The following is a 6,395-nucleotide window of genomic DNA, read 5'->3' on the forward strand; positions in this document are numbered from 1 at the left end:
GGGAGGTATAACCCATGAGCATAGGACAAAGAGAAGAATCAGATCTGGCCAATAAAAGGAAAGGTCTTCTTCATATTCCTCCTCAGATTCATCACAGAATTGTGTAAAACTCAAATGAGAAAGAAGCTGGTTAGAAGAAAAAGAACTATGAAATCTTAAAAAAAGAACACTAAAAATCTAAATGGTTATATATAATTTTACTCTTATTGCTTCTACCACTACTGTTATCTTCCCTCTTCCTACAGAGAAAAGATGGTGCTAGATCTTCTGGAATGATTTCCTCCCCTCCTATTGCTGCTGGGACTTTGGGGACCAGTGTATTCACTTTATGCTTTGCCTAAGAATCTCACCAAGGCTCAGTGGTTTGAAATTCAGCATATACAACCAAGCCCTCTCCAATGCAACAAGGCAAAGCATGGTGTCAATAATTATACTCAGCACTGTAAGCCTCAAAACACCTTTCTGCATGACTCCTTCCAGAATGTGGCTGCTGCCTTGGAGCTGCCCAAGACTGTCTGCAAGAATGGCCGGAACAATTGCCACCAGGGCCCAAAGCCTGTTAACCTGACTAACTGCGATCTCACTGCAGGGAAGTACCCTAACTGCCGCTACAAAGATGCTTCCCCGTACAAGTTCTTCATTGTTGCCTGTGAACCCCCTCAGAAGAGAGACCCTCCCTATCATTTGGTTCCTGTACACTTAGATAAGGTTGTTTAAAGTTCTTATCATTTTGCCTCTCACTTGGTACAGGTTCCTTTATGCTCTCTCCTGCCTTTTCTTTGTTGATTCCCTAGTTCCCATAGAAGGAAAAAGGAAAGTATTGGGAGAATTAGAGTGTCAAGGACACCAGATCAGAGTTGAGACAAAAAGAAACAGGATTCTTTTCTGCTTTGGAGCTCTGTGTGTTTCAAAGGAAGGCAACAAGAAAGAGGGCAAAGAAGTGTCCAGACCTCCATATTTTTAACCTGGGAACTTCTGCCAAGCTTTGTTATGCTGCATTAACAGCAATAAAACACTTTCTGCTGCATTCCAATGAGTGATTATGACTGATAACCCTTTTGTTATCAGAAGAGGACTGACACCAAGGCAGGTCGGTCCCAGCACCCTTTGGAAATAGCCACTTCCGTGGTGTCAGGCGGAAAAAATTTCAGGACGCTCACATAGGAGGAGTTCAGTGATAGTGGCAAGATGTGTTTATTTGTTTACTTAGTTATTTATTTAAATTTATCTTTATTACTGAAAGTATTACAGTTGTCCCACTTATTTATTTCCCATTGACCCCCCTCCACTCCATACCCACCCTTCCTAGGCCTTCACTGAGGAGGATAAAAGGCTAATTCCAATGTAACCCTGATATTTGGTAGTGGTGGTGGTGGTGGGGGGTGGCTAGTAACCTGAATCTGTGCCAGCAAACCCAGTGTACATTCTTGATAACCTATAATTAAGTCACTACCTCTTTCCCAGAAACTGGTCTTGCAGAACCTGTTATATAAATACAGTGGCCATAAAACTGTTAAGAGTGCACTGCCCGGGAGGGGGGTTATTAACACTGGAACCAGGCCAGACCATCAGATATGGCCTGGAGACCCCCAACACCTGAGGGCCTTCTTGAGAAGCCTGTAAAAAGGACCAGAAGCATAATCCATTATTTGCAGGACAAAGACCCCAGAAAGATATGAAAGAGAAACTCCCTGCGTGTTATTTTACTCAGACTTGGGAAGTTATTCCTCTGAGTCCGCCAGTGAAGTAAACAATGTCACTCCTTTTCTCAAAAAGCATTGCTTGGTATTTCTCTGGTCTTCTGAAACATCACCACTCTACTGTCTATGTCCATGGGCAATGCATACATGTTCCCTGGTTAATCACTCCCTACCATCCCCCCAACCCAAGCCTTGCCTCTGAAATTTGTCAGACTCTTCCATCCTTCTATGTCTCTGGATCTATTTTGCTTATTAGTTTATTTTGTTCATTAGATTGTTACAGAAGAGCAAAGAAATATCAAGCACGCTTCCTAGAGAAAGGTAGGGACCCCGTTTATTAACACTAGTGGACTCCGGGAATAATTTCCAAATCAGAGTGAAGTAACATGCAGAGGTTCCTCTTTTTATAACCTTCTGGGGACTTTTCTTGCAGATATGGTTCCTCCCCCTTTCATGGGCTTACAGGAAGGCCCCCAGGTGTTGATGATCTGTCCTGGGGCCTGTGATAACGACCTTCTCCCCCCCCCTGCCCCCCCAACCAGGGCAGTGCATTGTTCACAGTTTTTATGGCCTGACATGCCTTGCAAGACCAGTTTCCTCCTCATTCCCTGCCTCCCCGCCCCCCCTTGTCCCACAAGATTCTTTTAGCCTTGTGGAGCAATGACCATGGGATGTTATGGTGAACAGGGGTGACGACCGCTCTTAGCTACTTCCTGCTGGAAAGGGACAATGACCAAGGGGTTAGCATCCCGCTTCTTCCTCTCAGAGGGGTTTGTAGGAAGTTCATCTGGTTGCAGGCAGGCAGAGGTAAGCAGTGGTCCCACACACATAGGATGTTCCTGCAGGGGGCACCAGGGGTAGGTGGTGTTTTCAGCCTTGGGGGTAGAGTTGCATAGTTCATCTGGGAGGTGACCTGTTGGATGTTGGCCCTGTGTACTGCTGAAACAAATAGGAGCCACATTAGTTAGCTGCACATTGGCCTTGGCAGGTCCTATCCAATACAATTTAACACTTGGGTTGCGGGAAACACCCCCCCCCCCCAAGTGTATTTAGTAGTAGAGTCGTAACATGCCACCAGCTGATAAGTATAGCTAACAAAAATCTGGCTTGATTGGGTTTTCTCTTGGACTACCAGGTATAGCATATCTGGGTAGTGAGTTTCTAAGCAAGGAGAAAAGGATGGCATGACAAGGTGTAATCCAACAATTTATGATAAGGCCTTTGTTTCCTTGCTGTGTGGGGAGCAGTAATTTTATGGTGCTTCTGTGTCCCAGCAAGAGCAGATGAGTTCTCCTCCTGGTACTAGTCTCGGATTACACTGGCACTCATAAAAAGACAAAATGAGAATTATTATAAAGGTAAAACCAATGATTATCCAGAATTACCAGAGCGTATTACCTTTAGGAGGAGATAAGAAAGAAAGATTAGTGTTAGGGAGAATTCAGCAGGGTGTTATCTGAATTCCTTGGAGCAGGTTGCTTGGCCAGGTCTGCTATCTTCTTGAGGGTGATCCACAGTGGGTGTTTCTGGTCAGAGGTCACCTTCTACTCAGGCTGGGCTTCACTCCACTGGTGGGCTGCCTTCACCCAGGAGTGGTGGATCCAGGTGTTTAGTCCTGCAACCTTAATATGTTTAGTATGACTGGATAGGGTCCCTTCCAGGTAGGCTTGAGGGGCTCCTTTTTCCAATCCTTTACCCAAACCTGGTCTCCAGGTTTATAAGGATGTACAGCTGTTGCTAGAGAGATGGGTAGTCGGTCAATAACCCACCTGTGGACCTCAAAGATGGTTTTTCCAAGTCCTTGTAGTTGTTTCTGGATTTCTAATTTTTCTATTTCCCCCAAATCTCCCTTTGGCCAAATTCTACCGTATAGAATTTCAAAGGGAGAGAAACCTACCCTGGCCCTTGGGGCACAACATACCTGCAGGAGTACAAGAGGCAAGATATCTGTCCAGGGTAAGGTTGTCTCTTGGCATAGCTTATCCATAGCCTGCTTCAGAGTTCGGTTCACTCCATTTTCCCTAAACTCTGAGTCCTGTAGATTCCTTTTAATTCCTAAAGCCTTGTCTACCTGTTGTACTATTTCTGTTACAAAGGCTGGGCCATTATCGGATCCTATGGTCAGAGGCATTCCATGCTGTGGAATTATATCCTTCAGCAATGCCTTAGTGACTTCTCTCACCTTTTCAGTGTGAGTGGGACATACCGCGACCCAACCTCAAAAGGTGAAAACAAAGACTAGCAGGTATTTATTCCCTCTGGTAAGCCCTATTTCTGTAAAATCTACTTCTAAGTCCTCAAAGGGAGCTTGCCCACAGAGCTGGACTCCTATCGGTCCCATAGGACCCTGTTTAGCATTGTTCTGAGCACAGAGGAGGCAACGCTGAGAGACTGAGGCACACAAGGAGGATAGACGGGCAATTAGGTAGTACCTGCCTAACAAAGCTTCTAGGGCAGCCTTTCCTAACTGAGTTCATGCTGCTGGAGGACTACCTTATGGGCTAACTGTTCTGGGACATAGACCCTACGATCTGGGAGTATCCACCAGCCTTCCATTCTTCTCTTGCCCCCTTCTTTCTGGGCCCATTTCTCTTCCTGAGGAGTGTATTTTGGAGCTTCAGGTAATTTGGGGGCCAACATGATCCATGATGGTGCTGTTTGTTCTTTAGCAGCCAGCTTGACTGTAGAGTCAGCACGCTGGTTTCCTTCTGATACTGAGTCATTCGAGCATTAGTCAGGCATTGCTGGCCCCTTTCTTCCATCAGGGTGAAAATAGCATGAGGTACTTTTACATTTAAGTTTTGTCCTAAGGTAAGCTTATCCGATTCCTTGACTAATAATGCCGTGGCTGCAAGAGCCCCGAGGCATGGGGGGTCACCCAGCGGCAACTGGATCAATCTGCTTGGAGAGATAGGCTACTGGTCTTTGCCAGGGTCCAAACTCCTGGGTTAGAACTCCTAGGGCTACCCCGCTGTTCTCGTGAACAAAAAGATTAAAGTCTCGGTCACATCTGGTAGCCCTAGTGCCGGGGCCTCAGTGAACTTTGCCTTTATGGTGATGAAGGCTTTCTCCTATTCAGGACCCCAATTGATGGGTGCCTTCTCTTCCCCTTTTAAAGCTTCATAGAGAGGCTTGGCCAGGTCTGAAAACCCTGGGATCCAAATTCGACAGAATCCTGCCTCTCCCAGGAATTCCCGAATCTGCCACTGAGTACAAGGGACTGGGATGGCACATACTGCCTCCTTCCTTTCAGTCCCTAGCCTTCGTTTTCCTTGGGTGACTCTGAAGCCTAGATACTTGACTTCTTTCTGACAAATCTGTGCCTTTTTCTTAGACACCCAATAACCTGTTTCAGTTAGTAATCTCAGAAGGGCTCGTGTTCCCTCTCAGCACTGAGCTTGTGTGGAGCTGGCCAGTAGCGGGTCGTCTACATACTGGAGCAGAACACACCCCAAGTCCTATAATAGGGATTTAGACAGAACAGATGCTAGTGTTCCACTAAAAAGAGTAGGGGAGTTCTTCAACCCTTGTGGCAGTCTGGTCCAGGTGAACTGCTCCTTGGCCCCTGTAGTTGGGTTTTCCCACTCGAAAGTGAAGAGAGGCTGACTGGAAGGCACTAATCGAAGACAGAAAAAGGCATCTTTCAGATCTAGGCATGTACACCATTCCGCCTCTGATGGGACAAGTCCCAGAAGAGTGTAGGGGTTCGGCAGTGCTGAATGCAGGGTTATAACAGCCTCATTAACAGCCCGTAGATCCTGTATGGGGCAGTAGTCATTAGTGGCAGGTTTTTTTCACAGGCAATTGAGGTGTGTTCCATGGAGACCTGCATCGTTTAACAAGTCCCCACTGAAGCAGCCGGTCTAAGTAGACCTGGATTCCTAGGCGTGCTTCCCCTGGAATTGGATATTGGTGGATTTTAACAGGTTGTGCCCCAGGCTTTAAGTCGATCAGTGCCAGGGTGTGATCCTTAGCCAGGCCTGGAGGATTCCCTTCTGCCCAGACCAGTGGGAATTCTTTCTCTAATTCAGGTTCTAATGGTGAGGTCTTTGACTGGGGGGTATAAAGTCTCCATTCTTCCTCCATCGGCACTGCTAAGGACAGGATCATTGGGGAGGTCTCTTCACCTAGGTCTGTGGTTGGCAAACTGTGGCTCGCAAGCCACATGCGTCTCTTTGTCCCTTTGAGTGTGGCTCTTCCACAAAATACCAAGTGCGGGCGTGCGTATAGTAGGGTTAAAACTTCGTGGCCCATGCACAGAAGTTGGTTTTCAGCCTGGGCGAGTCTATTTTGAAGAAGTACTATTGATATTTGGCTCTGTTGACTAATGAGTTTGCCGACCACTGACCTAGGTGAAGCTGTGCTGAGCCATCTGGAGCTGAAAGGGCGAGGGCTATGCCCTCCATCTTGCCTGTATCCTCCATATTGGGGTAGGAGCCATGTAATCAGACCCCCCCCCCCCCTTCCCGGAAGCCCAGGCCTCTGTTGGCCACGCCCGGGATTTTAAACTGGCCAATGACAGTCAAGGGACATGCACGCCATAGAGATGACCACATCCTGTGTAACAGGACCCGGCTTGCGCCTGGCCAATCAGCAGAGCACAGTCCTTTCTCCTCCCCTTACTCCAACCCCCCTATATAACCGGTCTCTAGGCGGGGTTCTCTCTCTCTCAGCCACTCGGTTTGCCGTGGTGTC

At 47.2% G+C, this 6,395-nt stretch overlaps 1 pseudogene; it reads left to right on the forward strand.

The window, feature by feature from the left end:
- The first annotated feature begins 252 nt into the window (after positions 1–252).
- Positions 253–717, forward strand: LOC102426067 (annotated as a pseudogene).
- Positions 718–6,395: the final 5,678 nt, after the last annotated feature.

The sequence above is a fragment of the Myotis lucifugus genome, unplaced genomic scaffold (genome assembly GCF_000147115.1).
Source record: "Myotis lucifugus unplaced genomic scaffold, Myoluc2.0 scaffold_1885, whole genome shotgun sequence".
Taxonomy (NCBI): domain Eukaryota; kingdom Metazoa; phylum Chordata; class Mammalia; order Chiroptera; family Vespertilionidae; genus Myotis; species Myotis lucifugus.